Source organism: Lissotriton helveticus, chromosome 4_1, assembly GCF_964261635.1.
Source record: "Lissotriton helveticus chromosome 4_1, aLisHel1.1, whole genome shotgun sequence".
Lineage (NCBI taxonomy): Eukaryota > Metazoa > Chordata > Amphibia > Caudata > Salamandridae > Lissotriton > Lissotriton helveticus.
Genome location: NC_136063.1, coordinates 1,321,205,788 through 1,321,229,815, shown reverse-complemented (window position 1 = coordinate 1,321,229,815; position 24,028 = coordinate 1,321,205,788).

The window sequence follows — 24,028 nt, the reverse complement described above, 5'->3', positions numbered from 1 at the left end:
ATATTCAAAGATCTTTACTCTCTCCAAAGGTATGCCATTCAATACTGGATTTGGGCGGGTCTGCCTTGGAGGGTTGAAAATCATAAATTTAGTTTTAGATACATTTATCTCCAGGCCTCTTAATGCACGGAAATCGGCGAAGCCATCCAAGGTACGTTGGATACCCATTGATGTCTTGGACAACATCAAAGTGTCGTCCGAGAACATCAATGCGGGTACCCGACCTGAGCCTAATCTTGGGGCTTCAGTATCCTTTACACCTGATAGGTGATCTATAAGCCCATTTATATATAAACTAAAAAGGGTAGGGGCCAGGACGCACCGCTGGCGCACCCCCTTTTTTACCGGGAAGCGGGCTGTCAGTTCTCCGTGCTTCCTGCATCTCACTTGGGCAAAGGTTTCTGTGTGGAGCCTTATTAGCACATCCAGGAGGTATATTGGGATGCCAAGGTCTAAAAGTACACTCCACAGTTTCTCCCTAGGGACCAGATCAAATGCAGACTTCAGGTCCACAAAAATGAGGTAGAGGCTGCCACCCTCCACACTCACTGTTTTCCAATATAGGACCTGAAGTCTGAATATCTGGTCATTAGTTGACGTACTCATCCTAAAGCCGGCCTGGAGAGTACTCAAAATATTGTTTTCCTCAACCCAAGCCTGGACTCTTTCCAAGATTATGTCCCATCAACTTCTGTATGATATCTATCAGGCTGATAGGCCTGTAGTTGGAAGGTAGCAGGGGGCAGCCTTTTTTATGAATGGGAACTATCTCTGTACAACGCCAGGTATCTGGTGGGTCCGTTCCCATTAAGATGGAATTAAACAAGACACAGAGATGAGGGGCCCATATTTTTGGTTCTGACCGAAATAGGTCCCATGGAAGCTTGTCAAGACCGGGCGCTTTGTTAGGTAATTGCTTGACGATAGCAGATTCGACTTCAGCAATAGTGATCTCCTGTACCCCCCCCCAATCGATACTCATGGAGGGGGCCCAAAGACGAAGGTGCTAAATCGTCGTTGCCCAAATATGCATACAGGGTTCCAAAATGGGCTTCCCATACTGCTGGCGCTATGTTTGGTGTTATTGCTGATCTACCATCCCTCCCATCGTCACTAACTATTGCCCAGAAGGATTTCAAATCCTTATACTGTAGAGAAATTCTCAGATCTTCCCATTTATTTGCTTCCCAGGCCTTCTTCTCTGATTGGATCACCCGCTTATACTGCAACCGAAGTTCCTTTGTCCTCGGCTTATCCTTGGCCTTTATAGCTTCTAATAAATCTCTTTTCAGTTTACGGCAGGAGGCATTGTACCAGGGATGAGATAGGACCGGTTTTTCCTTGATGCTTACTTCTGGATAGAACACCCCAAGCATTTTGGAGGTCAGCTGGTTATGTATTTCTACAGCCTAGCAACCTGCCCTACTTGGGTTCCCAGTAGCCCACCCCCAGCCATTTCGCTAAGATACGGCACAACCTGCTGATATATGTGTGCTAGCTTATTTGGGGAACCCAATAGATGGGGCCATTTTACTCTCCGTCTGTTGTTATGTAGCAGGTGAGGTTGTTGAACAAAGGTGGGCTCTACTGAGTAGTTGGACAAACCCCAACACCCTGGCTTAAGTGTCATGACCAGAGCATTGTGGTCACTATCTTTCCGGTGGTAGATCTGAAAATCCAAGACCCTATCCCACGATCTAGATTCGACCATAATGTAGTCTATGGTCGAAGTTTGCCCTTCTCTATTGAATGTTGGTAGGCCAGGTCTATCCGATTTTAATCTCCCATTGCAAGCCCTCAGGGATAGAGAAAGGGTAAATGAATTTATTTGTAGGATCAACGGCGTCCACGCTCTAACAGGTGAGATCAGGGGTTCCGAGATATTCCAGTACTGATTCTCACTATCTGGGTCATCTAGACTCATATTACTAAGGGTTCAAACTGGCAATTAAAATCTCCCCCTATTATTAAGATGTTCTCTGGGTCAAGAGTCAGTATATTTTCTCTCAAATGTTGAATGACTCTAGACTCTTGCCCACTCTGCGTTGGCCTAGAGTAAATATTAATTAGGGCAATATGTTTGTTAGCTGGGAGGGATAAGAGGACACATTGTATATCATGTGAATTTGTTGGCAGCTGCTCTGCTTTAGCACACAGGTGCGTACCCACCTAAATGCTTAACCCCCCGAATGGTCTGCCCCTACCCCTCGTTGTGGCTAATATATTAAGAGTGGCAAAACCTCTCCGTTGGTTATTTTACAGAGCCCACGTCTCCTGCATAAAGCAAATATCATGATTTTCTATAAACAAACCCCAATCTGGACATATTAGTTTATTTTTGATCCCTGCCAAATTCCATGAAAGAATTTTAATGTTACTGTTTGCCTCCCGTGCTTTGAACCTCCTATGAATCCTACTGCAGCTGACTACCCCAGGTGATGGGTCATCCGTGTGGGTCTCCCGTCCCCCCCCGTCCCCCGGTTGGGCCTCTTCTCCCTTGGTGCTCTGTTACGGGCCCCTCCCTTTCCCGTACTACTTGCTCCCTCCTTTGTTACTGTAGATGGGGTACCAACATGCTTGCTAGTGTTGCCTCCCCTGCTATTACCTCTAATTGTCGCAGGAGTGCTCTCACCCCCCAAAAGACCATATTGAAAAATACTGCGTTCCATTCCAACAGAACCATCCCTAACTTCTAAGAGACTCATTTTGTCAATTTTGGCGAGTGGGGGCGAACTACACCTCGACAGTCAGTGTACTTGGTCCAGGATGCTAAATCTGTTGTTGTGGTGGAACATAGCCAGTGCTGGGGAACAATTTTGAGGACCCTTCCAATTAGCATAACCTGGGTAGAAATTACAACCCAGGTTTTCCCTGTCCCCCCAAGGCTTCCTTCTTCTATTAGAGTCAAGGTGGAGGTTAGTAGACGCAGCCGGGTAGAAGTAAGTTATGGGAAAAGATTGAATTTGTGTTGCTGAGCTACCTGCCACCCAATTGTAGATATGCTCGACGGCCTATCTGTTCCTGAAGTTAATTACAACAGAATCACCCTGAATATTTTTCGCCCGGGGTCCCACCCAGTCCACACGTCTAGCAAAGAGAATTTCACTAGAGACCTGGTTAGGGAGAGGCCCTTTGTAATTTAGCCAGTGGATACATTTGTTTTTAAGCTCACTGTAGGCCTCCTTATTTCCCTGGCTCAGGACAGGAACCCCTGCTAGAACCACCACATAAGGTATAGATTCAGGAGGGAGATCTATACGTGGTAACACACTCTTACGTGCGTCATAGGTCTTGGCCATATTAACAGTTATGCTGATCTCAGTGGAGTTCATGACCCGTCGACACAAAGAGTAAAGATATATAAGCAACGTCACCAGCTTCTGGTTTTTAGTCTGTTCCCCCCCTTTTGATCATATACTGTGAATATATATATTATAATTTTCACAGTAATAATGATCTCAGAGGAGTTTATGACCCGTTGCCACGAAGATCAATCTTTTCGACCTCCCGGAGAAAAGAAGCTCGGAAAATAATTATCGCTTGAAAGTATTTCGTTATGGATCTTCTGTTGAACAGATAACTTTATTTTCCTTTTCTTTTTACTGTAACAATGGTATCAATCATATGTAATAGATTGTCCTATTGTTACAGAAGAGGAATAGGATATTTTTCTGCGCCATCTGTAATACAGCTTACAAAACATTAGAACGTACTTGATCAGATATTTGTTTCAGTGAGCATATTTTACGAAATTGCAGAATAAAAAATATAGCTTTCATACATACTTTGTTACTTTAAATATTTGATAAAACCTACATTTCTGAATGTTATTTTCTAATTTCTATTCCTCTCATTTGCGGTTCCTATTCACCTTCTCCCTAAAGAATATATAGGACCAGTTCTGTATATTATAATAGTACTATCCTATATATTCTAAAGTGAGTATGTGATTTGTTAGTGGAACAGTGTGCGACCTCTAAACACTACGACAGAACATTCCAGAATTCTACAAAATACAAGTTTGAAAAATAATAATGCATACATTTCTATGTAATATGAAGTCACTTGTATTTAATTGTTTTTTACTTGTTCTCCTGACCTCAGATAATGTAGTGCGGGAGTGTTTGTTGTAGCACTTCTATTCTACTTTATCTAAAAGTAACCGATGCCCTCTTACATTATCAAGAATATGGGGCAACACTTTTACAAACTATAGCAGAAAAAATGTTTAACTGATATTTTATGAAATTCCATTTTTATTTGTCACCCCTTTCATATACAGAGTCAGTTTCTGAAGAAATTTTATTTGTATTTGCTAAATAAAAACTGTTTCAAACCTAGTCTGAAATTTTTGCTGCGCAACCACACCTCCCCATCAGAAAAGTAAACACCACATTATAAGTAAATAGTGCTCCTGGGAAGTATCTCACTCACAAACCTGATAAAAAAAACACCACAAGACACTGCCATTTTTCCGCCGTGATTTGTACACCACACGGCAATTATATAAATGGCCCTTAAAACATATAAAAACAATTTTTACCTTTACAATCCCTGTCCACCACCTTTTGACCTCTGTACAGAGTTAATAGTGTTCCTAACCTCTCCTCTACTACTTTCTTTTCCCACACTCCTTTGGAAGTAGGTCACAAAATCACTGACAACAGTGAACCGTTCCCACCCAATAAGGAGCAAAGTTGGGCTTGAAACACTTTAGCCAATAAAATGTCCATGTTGTTCCGCAGAGGAAGAAGGAATGACTGCCAAAACCTCTACTTTTAATGTTTCACAGCCAATGAACATTAAGCTCCGTAAGGTCCCGCTTAGAACACGTTACCCAATGAAAAGTTCCTAATACTCCGCGAAGAGGGAAGGAATCGCTAACAACACTTTTACTTTCAACAGTTTACAGCCAATCAAAATTAAGCTTGGGAAAGTCCTCCTTAGAACACATCAGCAAATCAGATGTCCCTCCTACTCCGCAGAGGGGAAATGAATGGCTGACAACACTTCTACTTTCAATAGTTCGCAACCAATCAACATTAAGCTGTGGAAGCTCCTCCTTGGAGCACATCAGCCAATCAGATGTCCCTCCTACTCCGCAGAGAGGAAGTGAATGGCTGGCAAAACTTCTACTTTCAATAGTTCGCAACCAACCAACATAAAGCTCAGGAAGGTCCTCCTTACAACACGTAAGCCAATTACATGTCCTTGCTACTCTCCGGAGCAGAAGTGAATTTCAGAAGACACTTCTACTTTCGATGGTTCACACCCAATGAACATTAAGCTTGTTGTTGGAACACCTCAGCCAATTAAACGTTAATTTTGTTCCACGCACACATACAGAACACACCCTCACACATATTATTAGCAACATTGTGTGGTGAACTTCTAACCTCTGTGCTCACTTAAGTTTTCCATGAACTGTTACTATGGTAACAGGCAGTAAGCAGTTTGGGCATAGGGTTGAAAGGTCCTGGCTGTACAGAAACCATTATATCTACCCACGATCCTCTACATGACAGAAAGGAAAGTAAAGTAAGACAGAACAGTGTGAAGCAGATTTACAAGCCCCTTGCGCTTGTAAAGTACACAACCCTTACAATTCTTTATCGATCACAATTCGACAGTGTTACTTCACGATTCACAATGCACTTCAATAAATACTTCGTGCCTATTTAAATGGGAGACGGGATTGTCGACAATACAAAACTTAGGGGCATATTTACAAACACGGCGTTAAAATTGTTGTCGCTTTAACGGCAGCAAACTACAACAAAAACGGCGAAAATGGACTTCAAAATCCTTTGTTATCTTACCGGAAGATTTTTTTAATATTGCTGTTTGCTATGCTAGAGTGAGAGCCACCCCTGGCGCAATAAATTAAATGGTGCCTACCCCCGGGACACTGCTGTTTGCTATGAGAGGGCGGGAGTCTTGCGGCTCCCGTCCTCCCATAGCAAACTTGGTTTGTATTTTGAAAGAGAGAGCAGGAAAATCTATTCTCTCTTTCAAAATCCAAACTAGATTGCTTTTCCACATGCATGTTAGCATCTCCCCATGTGGAAAAGCAATGCCTGCTCCCGAAGGACGTGGGGAGCCGACGAAACCGTGGGGGCATTGTGGCTCCCCCCACGGTCCCACACATTTTTATAAGACCCGAGGGATGGGGTTCCTGGGGATAATAGAAATTACTGATAGGGGCTATTTTTTTACGGTACAATTAGAAGTTGAGCACCCAGCGCGGCGCTCAGTGCGGCCCTTTGGAGTGCACGCGCTGGATGCACGACTCATAATCTGTAGGGTGCATGACTCCAGCGCCTTTAGTACACAACTTCTACGCGTTTGGGAGCCGGCATTGCTTTACCACATGGGGAGCTCCCCATGTGGAAAAGCAATCTGGTTTCGATTTTGAAAGAGAGAACAGATTTCTTGCTGTGGGAGGGTGGGATGGGCACCCCGGTATACTGCAGGAGCTGGCCCTCCCACAATACATAAAGACCCGGGATTTAGCCCCCCGGGGACTAATTATGAAAAAAGCTCCATTTTATTTATTTATTTGTTTTTACGGCTGAGTCCGTGCACCCTACGCCGTTTAAAAAATAAATAAAAATATAGTGGGCCCTGGAGGTCCTTCTGTGACCCCCTAAGCAGCTCTAGAGGGTCAAAGTATTTCTACCCTCCCCTTTTCTACGTTTTGCACACTTGTTCCACTGACTTCTTCAGCTTCGCTTCTACTGAGGCACAAAATGGCTGCCAACAGTTCCTGGTTTCGAATGTTGACAACCACTTGACAGCCAATTAGAATTCAGCGGGTGATCGGATGGGTGCACTTATGATACACTCATAGTGCACTCATAGTCCGTGGATCACCCGCGCCCATAGATATATAACTGCTTTTAACTGTAATTTTCTCAGGAACTAATGAACATATTGCCACCATTTAAGCAAAAGGCACAAGTCTGAACTGAGGACTACCTCTTGGCCAAATTTGGTGTAATTCCGTTCAGCAGTTTGGGCTGTAGCTGTGGCTAAAGGTCCTACGGGAAATTGCATGGGGAAAACGTGTTTTGGGACCCCCTTTTTTCTCTGCCTCCACTTGATGAATCACCCCCAAACCTTCAGGGAAGGAGCGGAATGGAGCTGACCATAAGTTTTGAACATTTTGCGAAGATTCGTCAACCGGCGCCAAAGTTATTCCAAATAGAATGATGCAGATTTCCTATGGAAAATAGGTCCTAACTATAACTACCTACTGGTGACCGCCAGTAGGTAATATATATGTATATGGTATATATAGTTAGGATTTTTTCTCTATGGGTTTTTTGAAAATTCTATGTCTAATAACTTTGGCGTTTGTGGACGGAATTGGCTGAAATTTTCAGGAAAATGGCACATTTTGTTTCTGAGCAGCCCTTAAAAATTTGGGGGGGGTTCGTCCAGTGGGGGCCGAGAAAAAAGGGGGGTCCCAAAACGTGTTTTTAACATTGAGTTTTCCATAGGGCGGTTGGCCTCACTTTTAGCCCGAACGGCTGAATGGATTTGCACGAAACTTGGCAAAATTGTAGGGACTGGTAGCCCGATGTGCCTTTTGTAGGTCTCAATATATGTGCTCCAGTGGATTTTGAGAAATTAATGTTTAAAAAAAGATATATATCTGTAACAGCGGACCGGGCAGCGGCCCAGGACGCGTACTTTTCGCGCAACGGAGCTTTGTGAAGCGAAGCTGATTGGTTCTCTGGCGTCTGTCAACATTCCAAACAGTCCGTAGCGGCCGCCATCTTGTCTCTCGGTAGGATTGAGAGACAAGAGGAGGCCAAAGCGAAGGGGCAAATGACCATAAGGGGGAATAGTAGATCCTCGCTGACCCCCTAGGTTTGATGTGGAGGTTTTAAAAGGGCCCCGCGGGGCAAAAAAAAAAAATAATAATAATAATCGAACGGCTGAATGGATTTGCACGAAACTTGGCAAAATTGTAGGGACTGGTAGCCCGATGTGCCTTTGCTAGGTCTCAATATATGTGCTTCAGTGGATTTTGAGAAATTAACGTTCAAAAAAAGATATATATCTGTAACAGCGCACCGCTTCGCGTACTTTTCGCGTTACGGAGCTTTGCGAAGCGAAGCTGATTGGCTCTCCGGTGTCTGTAAACATTCCAAACAGTACGTAGCGGCCGCCATCTTGTCTCTCGGTAGGATCGAGAGACAAGAGGAGGCCAAAGCGAAGGGGCAAATGACCATAAGGGGGCATAGTAGATCCTCGCTGACCCCCTAGGTTTGATGTGGAGGTTTTAAAAGGGCCCCGCGGGGCAAAAAATAAAAATAATAATAATAATCGAACGGCTGAATGGATTTGCACGAAACTTGGTAAAATATTAGGGACTGGTAGCCCGATGTGCCTTTGCTATGTCTCAATATATGTGCTTCAGTGCATTTTGAGAAATTAACGTTCAAAAACAAGATATATATCTGTAACAGCGCTCCGCTTCGCGGAGATAAAATTATATCTGTATTACCTAGCTGTTGCTAACACCAGTTAGCGACGGCTAGTAGGAGATAGCGACCATCTTGGGTCCCACTTTGCATGTGAGTGATATTTATCACTAATGACATGCAAAGTGGGCATGCCAAGATGTTAGCGACTGGAAACAGTCGCTAACATCGCTATCTCCTAGGGACTGGTAGCCCGATGTGCCTTTGCTATGTCTCAATATATGTGCTTCAGTGCATTTTGAGAAATTAACGTTCAAAAACAAGATATATATCTGTAACAGCGCTCCGCTTCGCGGAGATAAAATTATATCTGTATTACCTAGCTGTTGCTAACACCAGTTAGCGACGGCTAGTAGGAGATAGCGACCATCTTGGGTCCCACTTTGCATGTGAGTGATATTTATCACTAATGACATGCAAAGTGGGCATGCCAAGATGTTAGCGACTGGAAACAGTCGCTAACATCGCTATCTCCTATTATCAACTTTTGGAAATATTCGAGATAAGCGCGAATATCTCCAAAAAGTAACAGCTGCCCTGAGCAGTTCTTAGCCATGTTATCCAATGGGAGGTGGATAACATGGCTAAGAGCATTAGCTCGGTAATGCATGAATATTAATGCATTGCGGTCGTTTTTTATCGTATTTGCGATAAACCTTGATAATAGCAAGGTTTATCTGCGATAATTTCTGACGGTAAAAAAATCTTTGCAATGCATCGTTAGGGATAAATATCGCTTAACTTTGGTAATATGCCCCAACGTCTGTTAACGTTCGATTCGAAGGAAATCAGGAATTGTTGAAAAACATTGTGTGCGCCATCTTGTCTTTTTTCAAATGCCACACTTTTGTCGTGCACGGCAGCCATTTTAGATGCCTTGACCAGACCCACTCTGTGCACGCTGTCGATCCTTAGCATGGCTCCCCACCCTCGCAAGCATCTCACCCAGGCAGTGGTCACCCCCGCTCTCTGTCTTATGCATGGGTAATAAACCTCCCCCCATCTGCGCTGCTCTTCCCTGAGAATCACACCCTGTGCCCGCCCGACACCTCCCTTTCGCCCTATTCACTACCGCACCCTCTGACACTCCTTTTCCTCTGTGTCCGATTGTCCAGGCCGGTCCTAGGCTATCAGCTAGCCCTGCAGATGTAGTTTATGGCCACAGCTGTAAAGAATCACCCCTCTTCAAAGGAGTTATAGTAGATCAAGGCCCACACTCGATGAGATCCGTCACAGCAGAAGCGTTGCTATTATCTGAAAACCATCCTGTATTGTGATTGGGGAGGGGACCGAGCGTGAAGCGGAAGATTCCAGGGATGACTCTTTGTACATCAAAGTTTTTACAATTATGTGTCACATTAAAAATATATAGCACTCCGACAAAGTAGTAAGATTATAAAACTTTAATAATTTATAAATATATACAAGAAAACAAAAATAGTAATAACATATAAACATTTTTAGGGAAAAACAACGAAGTAGCGGTCGGCTGTGCGAATAGTCCCAACGCAGCACAACGTCCAGATTTCCGGCGTGGGGCGTCGCGGGGGGTGGGTCATCAGTAGCAAACTGTTGTGCGAATAGTTCCAAGGCAGCAGAACACGCCGAAATCTAGATGACACGAAAGTGATGTCTAGTAAGTTGCCACCCAGCAAATAACGGCGTGGGGCGTCGCGGGGGGTGGGTCATCAGTAGCAAACTGTTGTGCGAATAGTTCCAAGGCAGCAGAACGATGGCACCAAGGTGATGTCCAGTAAGTTGCCGCACTGGTTTTGGTATCCTACAATGCTGCTCCGAATAACGGCGTGGGGCGCCCCGGGGGAGGCGGCGTGAACGGGCCTCTCCAGGTGGAGTCTCATCTGTTTTAGTGGGGCGCCCCTTTACCGTTTCAGTTGCCATTCCGTCCGCTTTTGGTCCACTGTGTCAAAATCCACCATTCAGCTGAGTTGCGCCCACTCTTGCGGTGCAGCGATAGGCGGCTGCCACAGGACTCTCAAAATGGCGGCAGGCTCTTTCCTTTTTGGCCGTGGTCCACTGAAATGGCCCTGGGACACCTTGGAAATCGGACGCTTGTCTGCTAGGTCTTGGACCCCATTCTCGAAAGCGTCCCCTCCGCCTTGAGAATTCATCAAAAGTTTTGGGGGCCCCGACTCCTGCAGGCTTCTGGTGGGGAGCGGCTGCCATGATTGCTCGCGGAATGACCACGACGGAGCTACGAGATGGTGGTGCTCTCATGCTGACGCCAGTTTAGTCTGAAACATCCAGAAACAAGGTGGGGCTTTCATCGTTTGGGGGAAAAAAAAGTTTTCATCCAATGAAAAGTGTTGTTTTTAGGTCATATGATCAAGCCTTCCATCATTAGGAAACCAAAAGTAAAATGAACCAATGAAAAGTTTTATAAACAAGTCACATGACCTGTTATGCGGCATAGGGTATAAAATGCGGAGAAAATACGTTGGCACGTGAGGCGGCGTCAGTAGCGGACCGATGTGCGAATAGGCCGAAGGCAATACAACGCGCCAAGATCCGGATGGCACCGAGGTGGTGTCCAGCAAGTTGCAGCACTGGTGTGGCCATCCTACAATGCTGAAAGTCGGCGTGGGGCGCCCCGTTGGCCTGTGAGTTTGCGTCAGTAGCGGACCGATGTGCGAATAGGCCGAAGGCAGCACAACGCGCCAAGATCCGGATGGCACCGAGGTGGTGTCTAGTAAGTTGTCGCACTTCTGTGGCCATCCTACAATGTTGAAAGTCGGCGTGGGGCGCCCCGTTGGCCTGTGAGATGGCGTCAGTAGCGGACCGATGTGCGAATGGGGCCAAAGGCAGCGCAACAATATTTTCTGACTGACACCACAAGGCGCTGAGATGCCAAGATCCGGATGGCACCGAGGTGATGTCTAAGTTGCGGACTGATGTGCGAATGGGGCCAAAGGCAGCGTAACAATATTTTTTGTATGGAAGATACCACTAGGCGTTGAGATGCCAAGATTCGGATGGCACTGAGGTGATGTCTAGCAAGTTGCTGTACTGGTGTGGTCATCCTACAATGCTGAAACTCGGCGTGGGTCGCCCCATTAGCCTGTGAGATGGCGTCAGTAGCGGACCGATGTGCGAATAGGCCGAAGGCAGCACAACGCGCCAAGATCCGGATGTCACCGTGGTGGTTTCATAGTTGAGAGGCACTTCATCTGCAGTGGGGCGCCGAGATCCGGATGGCACCGAGGTGATGTCTAGCAAGTTGCTGTACTGGTGTGGTCATCCTACAATGCTGAAACTCGGCGTGGGTCGCCCCATTAGCCTGTGAGATGGCGTCAGTAGCGGACCGATGTGCGAATAGGCCGAAGGCAGCACAACGCGCCAAGATCCGGATGTCACCGTGGTGGTTTCATAGTTGAGAGGCACTTCGTCTGCAGTGGGGCGCCGAGATCCGGATGGCACCGAGGTGATGTCTAGCAAGTTGCTGTACTGGTGTGGTTATTCTACAATGCTGAAACTCGGCGTGGGGTGCCCCATTAGCCTGTGAGATGGCGTCAGTAGCGGACCGTTGTGCGAATGGGGCCAAAGGCAGCGCAACAATATTTTCTGAAGAGAAGACACCAAAAGGTGCTGACATTCCAAGATCCGGATGGCACCGAGGTGGTGTCTAGCAAGCTATGCAGTTGAGTTGTGTGCGCACTTGCGGCGAATAGGTCGAAGGCAGCATAACAATGTTTTCTGAATAGGAGACACCACAAGGCGTTGAGATTCGGTTACCACCGAGGTGATGTCTAGCAAGTTGCCGCACTGGTGTGGCCATCCTACAATACTGCTCCGAATAACGGCGTGGGGTGCCCGAAGGGGGGGGGAGCCGGCGTGAATGGGCCTTCCTAGGTGGAGGCTCGTCTGCTGTAGTGGGGCGCCCCTTTACCGTTTCAGTTGCCATTCAGCTGAGTTTCGGCTGCTCTTGATGCTACAGCGACAGGCGGCTGCAAGAGGACTCTCAAAATGGCGGCCTGTTCTTTGGATTTGGGCCTGGTCCACTAAAATGGCCCTGGGACACCTTAGAACTCGGACGCTCGATTTTTTTTTCCTTTCCTGTACATGCAAAAAAAGGTAAATGCCCGGTACGTTACACGCTTCATCTGCCACGATGAACTTTCCAGAGGAACCAAAAAAATATATAGTTGTGGTAACTATACCATGCATCGTCATATGGAGAGGTGGCACCAATTAATTATAGTGCTGCATAAAAGAGAGATTTGGAGGAGAACCCCTGACCTGCTAGTACATTCATCAAAGAAGTGGCACTGAGAGCTTCAGAGGCAAGGGAAACGGTCCCAAATATTTAGAAGAACTTTGGAAAGATTAAAATGACATGTTTAGATTGTGGCAAATTAATTTCATGTGGACAGATGAGTGTTACTCTAATAAATACAGCATATGAACATCATCATAGTCGATGGTTGGTAGAGACATTTTGACTATATCCTGGACCTGCCCGTCCTCGCCCAAAATGGCGCCGGAATAAATGGGACTCGTAACTCCTTGTTGTGTACTGGTTGCAGAACCTTGAAATCACGAGATACGTATGCAGTTTTGAAGCACATGGCGGGCGGGGACGAGAATTAATTGAATATTTCGACATCCCTATTGATATTAAGTTCTGATGTGTTATTGATTACTGTACTGTTGAAAGTTCGAATTAACGTCACCCATGGTACTTGCCCGCAAATGTATATCTAGATAATTTTATTGTAACTGGCCCTGTCGTATTTTAATTATAAAATGTACGTCCACCGATTCCGTAACTGTTAGACACCTTAGTTCTTGCAACCTAATGGCCCGCCCGTTACGTTCCTCTACAGTGTAAATGTCTATTCATCATATACGATTACAGTTTGCTCTGTGGCAGGCCCACGTGGTTATAGGCTCGTATTTGTATAATGAAATTTTCACAATAAAGGTTTTTAAAAGAAAACATGGTAGTAGTATATACATTGGTAAAGTTTTTAATAATAGTGACTGTTTTAGAATCATTAAAAGGCAAGTGAAATAAAGCAGACCAATTACATGAAGGGTAAAAGGTATAATACGAAGGAACGCAGTAAAGATAAATGGTCAAGGGCTGTTGTGTTTTCTATTCCTGCAACATAAAGTGATCGATAAGAATCTCATATTCAGGCGTATCGGCGACTAAGACAGCAGGTCGACCCTCTTTTGCTCAACGGCTCCGTCATGGGACGAAGAAACGCTCTTTTTCTCGAAAAAAGAATATATTTTACTTGCAGGACAGTTGTAAAATTTCCGGGAAAGTACATTAGCCTGGAACATTATAACATATATTTAAGAAAAAATAATGTTCGGAAGTAATGAAAAGCGTAATTTTTAGGTCATATGACCAAGCCTTTCATCATTACAATAAGAAAAGTAAAATGAACCAATGAAAAGTTTTATTAACAAGTCACATGACTTGTTATGCTTACGTTATGCGCTGCGCGCCCCGGATGACTTCCGGATGCGCTAACGCGGCGCGTCATATGACGCATTACGCGACAACGCAGGTACAGAATATAGTCAAAATGTCTCCACCAACCAGCGGTCGGAACACAACCCCTTTCAGCAGGCTAAATAGTTCTGTTAAATGACAACAGAAGGGACAGGCAACAAGAACCATCAGTCAAAGAGGGGAGGGCTAGTTCTTCTCTACCGGGTTACATTGGGGCGCTACCGGAACTGATCGAATTGGTAGTCTACAGTGTTTCTGGATGTTTCAGACTGAAGCTGGGGTTAGCATGAGAGCAGCACCATTTCGTAGCTCCGTCGTGGTCATTCCGCAACCAATCATGGCAGCCGTTCTTTATCGTTATTTTGGGCGGGGTGGGTGGCGGAGCCGAGCTGTTTTGCAGCCATCATTGTGTGGAGTTCAGTTCATCTCACTAGTTTTGTATTTGTCATGAGGGGTTGTTCCTAATGTTTCTATTTTAGCGAGGTCAAAAAGAGATCCAATTAGTGGCCTACTGATTTTGCTCGATTCCTTTTCTTTTTTTTTACACGATTTTTCGTTATCTGCAAAGACTAAACAGAGTATTGCGACTCTGTGTTTGTTTGTAAATAGAGAATGAACCAAAGAGAACTAATTCTAAAACAGTAAATACTTGGATAACAATCAATCAAATGGAGAGAGAAGCAGGCACGACGGATTAAAATGGGGGCAAAGGCCTGCGTTAACTACCTTTCACTATCTGCAAAGAGAGAGTACTCCTAATAGAAATGAGGGGGGGGGGCACCATTCAAAGCAGATCAGTGTGCATAAACACGAAAATGTTTTCACTTACCACGTACTTGACATTCGACAGCTTATGATATTTGCTATTAAAAAACCATTGAAATTCACTGAAAAAACCATAGGTTATAGACCATATATAGTTAGGAATTAGCATTTACAAAACCTTGAAAATTCACTGAAAAAACCATAGGTTATAGACCATATATAGTTAGGAATTAGCATTTAAAAAACCTTATTTTACTCACACAAAACCATTGAAATTCCATATATAGTTAGTTGCACTAACTATATATCGCGCACCCGCAATCCACTGCTGATCATGTCACATATTACATCATTCATGACATGGTCAGTGACATCACTGATGACATCACTGATGACATCTCAAATGACATCACTGATGACATCACTGATGACATCTCATTTGACATCATTCTTGTGCTAATACGATAAACCTCTTCAGACTCTAATATAACCTTAGATACACTCAGTGTATACAGACACTCACACACTGCCACTCATCCATGGAGTTACTCACACACCCAGTCAGTCATGCAAAGAAACAATCTCACCTCCATTTCTTCAACTATACAGTTAAACACACCTTACTTATTGAAACATATACTAACACATATTTACTCTCTTATACAATCCCTGATACAAGTTCACAATGATCGATACAACTACTCACTCATTCAGTGGCTCTCATGCACAGTTATTTATATATGCCAACTCTCACATGTACTGTGTTTTACATATGTACTTACTATGACATGTAGCATTGAGATATCCATTCACTCATCAATACACTCATGCACACAGTCAACTGCCCATGTAGCTGTTTCCACATGCACTCTTGAACTCATACACCTAGTGAATAAACTGCTCACACATCTATGCATAGAGTCACACACCTTCCAGCCACCCCTACACAAACTCAATCTCCCATAGAAATACTTGGGCAACCAATTAATAACACATATAGCCTCTCGTATAGCTAATGATCAACACATGCAGCAGTTTACAGAACAACAGACATAATGATGCACAAATTAAGACAGTTTAGTCACTAACCCATGCATTCAGTGAGACACATTTAATCACTCACTCATACAGTCAGTCACGCACCTACTAAATCCTTCATCCAGACACTTATACATCCACTCATTCTTCAATATGTAAAACATATTTAAACTTTACAAAAACACACAGACACTAGATGATGTCATCAGTGATGTCATTTGAGATGTCATCAGTGATGTCATTTGAGATGTCATCAGTGATGTCATCAGTGATGTCACTGACCATGTCATGAATGATGTAATATGTGACATGATCAGCAGTGGATTGCGGGTGCGCGATATATAGTTAGTGCAACTAACTATATATGGAATTTCAATGGTTTTGTGTGAGTAAAATAAGGTTTTTTAAATGCTAATTCCTAACTATATATGGTCTATAACCTATGGTTTTTTCAGTGAATATATATATATATATATATATTGACGACCAAAGTTTCCTCCGCGTCGCCACTCACTACCAGCTAGCGCAGAAACACAAAGCACGGACCAAATTTCACGGTGTTCAATTTCTTTATTCGCTTGTCTGTTCCATAACGTTTTGGCACCCCTGTGCCTTGCTCACATGACAGCGATAGTGAGTGAGGGTGAGACATTTAAAGTGAAAGTGCTCAATTTTGATTGGATAAATTCATATAGACCTAGAGAGCGGGCTTATAAGCGGGACATTGTCTGTATAATACAAGGGCATATTTGACAAAAAATCATCAAATTATACTAATGTACCAAAATAAAGGATATTAATACTTATCAAATATGTAATTGGACACTTTGTGCAAAATATCGCAAAATTACTGTAAACAACAAGAGGAACTATTCCTATAGATGAGTCGTTAGACTAAGTACATTTTAGTAACACCTATTAACGACATCTATATAGTTAATCACTGTTGCATATATATATACAATAGATATTATAAAACATTTCAACATGATTAAATATTCCTTACATAATATCTTATACTTCAAAAAAGATTTTCTCATGGTTAAATACCTTTGATAAAAGCACAGTATTATAAATAATTCATATATTTACAATTGGAGAGTGTCAGATAAACCATATAACATTTATAAAACCAATCCATCTCAAATTATCCATTATATCAGATTTAAATAAGACACAATCATATACATCAATCCATGATATAAATAACTGCCCTTCCCCGGTCTATTCATTGTGCTGTTTTTTTATATATCCAAAAGTGCTGTATATCCTACCAAAAACAACCTAACAGAATAATGACTTCTCATGACATATTCTGTTTGTGCAAAACCCTAATAGAACAAGTGCTAAGTGCAATTAAAACATTTTTTTTCTTTTTTTTGTTCATTACTGCTGATGATATTACAGACCTAGGGCTAGATGTAGGTAAATCAGATTTACCGCTTCATAAATACCGAATTTTATCGATTCGGTATTCATGAATCGGTAAATCTGATGTAGGTATTCATTCGGTAAAAAATACCGAATCGGCATGATTCGGTATTTACCGATTCTGCAATTACAGAATCGGTATTTGCCATTGATTCCTATGGGCCTTGAAGCCCATAGGAATCAATGCCAAATAGCGATTTGGTAATTACAGAATCAGTAAAAATACCGATTTGCCAAGGGGGACAGGGTGTCACTTTGACACCCTGTAGCACCTCAGTTTTTGCCTTGTGTGCAATGTGACACACAGACATGCCCTTAGGGCATGTCTGTGTGTCACATGGCATAGGTGTACATGCACAGATGTGCATGTACACTGGAATTGGGTATTTTACCACCCAATAGGATTGGGTGGTAAATACCGACTCCTAAAGGGCCTGTGGCACTCTTAGAAGTGCCAGCTACATCTGGAATTACAGAATCTGTATATTTACCGATTCGGTAATTTACCGAATCTGTAATTTTACCGAATCAGTAAATATACCGATTCTGTAATTTTCAACCCCCTACATAGCAAAACCCAAATACCGGTCGGTAACGGCCGAAATCGGCCGTTACCGACCGGTATTAGGGCTCCTACATCTGGCCCCTAGATCCTTACACTATTTAACTGAGCCCAGTTAAAATTATCATTATCAATCAAGGAGACATTTATTTGATTTATTTGTAGTATCCATACAGGGATAACCCCAGTACTTTGAACTGTGCTGAAGTTCCAGAGTAAGATCAACATGATCTATATATCAATCTACCTCAAATGTCCTGCCCTATTGGAGCTAATTTATCACTTTGATTCGATCACAATGTAAAATACATATAAGAGTCCCCAAAAGGAATACCTCAAAATCCCTTTAATCAAAAAGGTTTAAAGAAAAGCCTGAATCCAGATTGATAAATAAGTGAAGGGAACGGAACCTAAATAGACATTGGACTACACATTCTAATATTCCTATGGTTAGCAGTGTCAAAGTCCAATAAGCCCAAGTTTGTAAAACGTTGACATCTCACATTTTTCCAGTACTCAATTTTAGAGTTATAGCGTTTGATTGTTGATACATCGGGGATTTGTTCTCAGTAAAGGTTTATGGTTTTTTCCTATGCCAATAGATCTTTTCTAGGCAAACAGAGGGCACTGTTGAATAAAACAACAACGAGTTGTCATTAGGACTATTGATATATAAACAACTGTCACAAAACATAAAACATAACAATATCAATAACCCTACATAGTTCAGAACTCGGTTCCCTTAATGTAAACAGGTGTAAAGGTCTTCCGTTACATTTAAACCTCCCGGGTATTTGCTGTTAAGTTGTAGTATATATCTAGTTTCAAGTTTTCTTAATTTCGCCTCTCTGTTGCCACTCCTCCTGTTTGCCAGAACATAGTCCACCACAAAGTATCTGAGGTCTTTGTGGTCACTATTGTGGTGGGTTTTAAAATGACGTGCAACAGGGTATGTATTATCCTGTGTTATATTAGCGCGTAAATGTTGGAGTATACGTTTATGTACAGGGAGCTTTGTGCTGCCCACATATTGCAATGGGCAAGAGCATTCCAGAACATATACGGCAAAATCTGTTTTGCACGTAAGGGTTCTGGTGATTTTGTGTTCTTTATTACTAAACCCATCCTGATAACCTGTACCATTGATCCCATGTGTGCAAGCTTTGCAAGATTTGCACTTATGGAATCCTCCCTTGTTCTGAAACCATACTGTTTTGGCGAGTACCTCCGGTCCTGTATCCACCAGTCTGTCTCTCATATTGGGAGCTCTACTGTACGTGATATTGACCCGTTTGGGAAGACTATGCCCAATAATAGGGTCCTGTAAGACTATAGACCAGCTTTTGTTAATAATTTTCCTCACCTTCTTGTGGTGGGAACTGTAGCCTGTTATAATCCTAAAGGTTCCATCACCTAGAATGGACCTGGAGTCAGTAGTTGTTTTCTTAGTAGCTATACTGGTGGATATGTTACTTTTAGTCAGTAAGGATTGACAATTGAGGTTTTTAGATTTTTTAATAGCCTCGTCAATGGTTTTCTGACTATATCACCTTTCTCTGAATCTCTTGGCACTTGCAGCTTGAGCTTCCATTAAATCATGATCATTGCTGCACAATCTACGTAGACGCAGCATCTCGCCATACGGAATACTCATGATAAGGTGACCTGGGTGTGTGCTTCCTGCATAGAGTGTAGTGTTTCCCGCAGTACATTTACGGTAGAGTTTAGTCTCCAGATTATTGTTCAGTATGTACACTAGTGTGTCTAGAAAGGGTACTTCATGTTGACTCAGTTCAGCTGTAAAGTGAATGTTAAATTCATTATCATTAAGGCAATCGATAAATTCCAATGCCTTCTCCTTTTCCCCCCTCCATACAACGAACAAGTCATCTATGAACCTATGCCAACTGATGACGTGGTTCTCCATTTCATGGTGGTAACAAGATTGGAGGACCAGTTCCTCCCAAGCTCCCATGTGAAGACACGCAATGCTTGGGGAGAAACTGGCCTCCATAGCTACACCCTGCAGTTGCCTATAAATCAGACTGTTGTACATAAATATATTATGTTTGAGGCAAAAGTTCAACATTGAAATCAGCATATCATTGTGTTGATGAAACCTATCATCCCTCCTCCCCAAGTAATGCTGTGTAGCTGCCACACCATCCGAGTGGAGAATACTCGTGTAAAGGGATGTAACATCGAGGGCTATTAGCCAATCACCCTCTCGTTCCTGTATGTTGCAATAGACTCCCCCTGGCTGACATGATGGGTCTGCCAGGGGGATTATTCCTGTCTTTGTGGACTTTTGGGATGAAGTATAGAGAGGGTATCACAGGGTGGTCCGTTTTTAGATATTCATATTCGGACTCACTCAAAAGTTTTTGTGACTTCCATTTTTGCAACAGCAGATGGTATTCACCTTGCATATTCTTAACTTCATCCCCCTTGAGTCTTTCATAGTGGTCCCGATTATTAAGTTGACGAAATGCCTCCTTCTCATAGTCCGATCTGGTAAGAAGCACAATGTTGCCCCCTTTGTCACTGGGGCGGACGATCACTTTATTGTCCTTCTTGAACCTCTCCACCAATGACTCAAAATCAGATGTTATTTGATCATGTCTGTATTTTGTAGTACTTATTTTACCATGTAGGTCCTTAAGGTCACTCACCAGATTCTCATGAAATACGTCAATTACATCTCGAGGCATGATAGGGCAAAATGTCGATGGAGGTTTGAATGGGGTGAGTGGCATAGTCAAGTTTATCTTATTCGATATAGATGGTGTTGGAGGTAATGTGTCAGATCCAATACTGTCACTGATGTTATGACTGATTGTATCATTACCATCGTTCATCCATAAGGTATCAAGTTCTTGGGTCAGTGAGGGATCTTGTTCCGCCTCACGGGTTTCACTGGTGATCCCCCCTTGGCGTATTTTATGGTACTTTTTCAGTTTCAATTTGCGAGGTGCCTTATAAAAATCTACACGAGTAGCTGCATAGTTCCAATTTGTTTTAGGAGCATATGACAAACCGAATCTAAGGATCTCTTCCTCCCTGGTGGTCAGTTGCATTGGTGTTAAATGTATTATTGTTTGCTCCGTATAGTCACTCATTTTTTGTACCACTGACCCCTGCCTCTTTTCTTCTGTTGATTTGTATTCCCTTGACTTTGTCCTCACCCTCGCCCTCCTCCTTCTTCTGCGGGCGTAGATTTTCTGTTTTCTTTGTAATTGTTTCTCGTTTCCGGTCTATATATATATTACCTACTGGCAGTCGCCAGTAGGTAGTTATAATTAGAATGTATTTTCAATAGGAAAAACTTTTTTTGATTTGCCAATATCTTTGGCACCGTTTAACGAATCTTCGCAGAATTTTCAAAACTAATGGGGCGCTCCTGTCAGCTCCTGTCTTGAAAGTTTCGGGATGATTCGTCAAGTGGAGCTGAGAAAAAGGAACTGTCACTGACCACCAGCACGAGGGTGCTACCCGAAGTCAACTTTGTTGGGACTCCACTGTGTGTTCGACAATGCCAATTACTGAATGGGCTTTCTCTTCGGCTGTGGCACATCCGTGCTGTTGTGGTTTGAAATATTGTGCTTTAATCAAGTCATCAAAAGAGGCAGTGCACCATTAAGATTGTAATGGGGCTCATCTAGTCAGTGGGAGTGGCTATTATAACAATCAAACGGGCCCCAGGTGTGATGATTTGCAGTGAAGCTGGCACTGAGGAAAGCGGACAATGTTGAAACACGTCTGCCAAGACGCTTCACAACTCCCGAGACTCACAGCAATGAATAAACCCTTTTAGCATCAACCCTTGCTGTGTCGGGCCCCTTTTATCCTGAGGGGGTACTGATTTCTCTATTTTACCAGCACGCTGCTGCTGGTTACTGACACGTCCTCCCGGTCTAGAGCAATGTGTCTGACAGTAACTTTGGTGTGGGTATGGAACTACAACGTGTTGCCCCCCCAGCATTTAAATATCACAGTGTGTTTACTTTCATACATGGGAGAGAGGAAGCAGTATTTCACTGCGGAGGGAAGCTCTTGGGGGCTGAATTTATTCATAAAAGAACTGACACTGACAGCCAGCATGAGGGTGCTACCCAAAGCCAACTTCGTTGGGACTCTACTGTGTGTTTGGGAATGCCAATTACTGAATGGGCTTTATCTTCGGCTGTGGCACATCCGTGCTGTTGTGGTTTGAAATATAGCACTTTAATCAAGTAGTCAAAAGAGGCAGTGCGCCCTTAAGATTGCAATGGGGCCTAGTCATCTAGTCAGTGGGAGTGGCTATAAGAACAATCAAATGGGCCCTAGGTGTGATGATTTGCAGTGAAGCTGGCACTGAGGAAAGCGGACAACGCTGAAACGCGTCTGCCGAGATGCTTCACAACTCCAGATTCTCAGCGCAATGAATAAACCCTTTGAGCATCAACCCTTGCTGTTTCGGACCCCTTTTATTCTGAGGGGTACTGGTTTATATATATATATATATATAGTTATATATATTGCTTCTTTCTGTACCCTCTTGCCTCTTTCTGCACCCTTCGCCCCTCTTTCTGCACCTCTTTTGCCTTTTTCTGTACCCCTCATGTCTTTCTGCACTCTTTTTGCCTGTTTCTGCACCTCTGTTCCTTCTTTTTGCACTTCTTTTTTTCTTGCTGCACCTGTCTTGCTTCTTTCTGTACCCCTCTTGCCTCTCTCTCCACCCCTCGTCCCTCTTTCTGCACTTCTGTTGCTTCTTTCTGCACTTATCCTGGTTCTTTCTGCACCTCACTTGCCTCTTTCTGTACCTCTACTGCCTCTTTCAACAGTTCTCTTGCCTCCTTCTGCACTTCACTTGCCTCTTTCTATAACACTCTTGCTTCTTTGTGTACCTCTCTTGCCTCTTTCTGCACATCACTTGCTTCTTTCTGCATCCCTTTTGCCTGTTTCTACACCCCTCTTCCCTCTTTGTGCAACTCTCTTGCCTCTTTCTACACCTCTCTTCCCTCTTTCTGCTGCACTCTTACCCCTTTCTGTACCTCTATTCCTTCTTCCTTCACCTTTCTTGTCTCTTTCTGTACCCTTCGTGCCTCTTTCAGCACGTCTGTTGATTCTTTCTGCAGTTTTCTTCCTCTCTGCACCCCTCCTGTCTCTCTCTGTACCCCTCTTGCCTCTTTGTGTACCTCTCCTATTCCTTTCTGCACCTGTCTTGCCTCTTTTTCCACCTCTGTTGGTTCTTTCTGCACCTCTTGTTCTTTGTTCTGCACTTTACTTGCCTCTTTCTGTACCCCTCTTGCCACTTTCTGCACCTCTGTTTTTTTTTCTGCACTGCTCTGGCTTCTTCCTGCACCTCTGCTCCGAATTTCTGCATCCCTCTTGCTTTTCCCTGCAACCCCGTCCCTCTTTCTACACCTCCCTTGCCTCAGTCTGCCCACCTGGTTCCTCTTTCTGCACCCCTTTTGCCTGTTTCTGGAACTCTTTTGCATCTTTCTGCAGTTTTCTTTTCTCCTTCTGCACCTCACTTGCCTCTTTTTGCACCTCTGTTGGTTCTTTTGCACTGCTCTTCCTTCTTTTTGCACCTCTAATTTCTGCACCCCTCTTGCCTCTTTCTGTACCCCTTTTACCTGTTTTTCACCTCTCTTGCCTCTGTCTACACCTCTGTTCCATCTTTCTGTACCTCTTTTGTCTGTTTCCACAACTCTCTTGCCTCTTTCTGCAGCTCTCTTGCCTCCTTCTGCTCCTCTGTTGCTTCTTTCTGCACTTCTCTTGCCTCTTTCTGCACCCCTGTTGCTTCATTCTGCACCTCCCATGCTTCTTTCTACACCTGTCTTGCTTTTTTCTGCCCCCCTGTTGCCTCTTTCTGCATTCGTCTTCCCTCTTTCTGTACCTTTCTTGCCTGTTTCTGCATCTCACTTGCCTCTTTGTGCACTTCTCTTGCTTCTTTCTACATCTCTGTTGCATCTTTCAGCAATTCTCTTGACTCTTTCTGCACTTCTCTTGCGTGTGTCGGTACCTCTCTTGCCTGTTTCTGCACCTCTCTTGCCTCTTTCTACACCTCACTTGCTTCTTTCTGCACCCCTGTTGCCTCTTTCTGCACCCCTCTTCCCTCGTCGGGCAACTCTCTTGCCTCTTTCTGCACCTTTCATGCCTCTTTCAGCACCTCTGTTACTTCTTTCTACACTTCTCTTTCTTCTTTATGCACCCCTCCTGCCTCTTTCTGTATCTCTCTTGCCTCTTTGCGCACCCCTCTTACCTTTTTCTGCA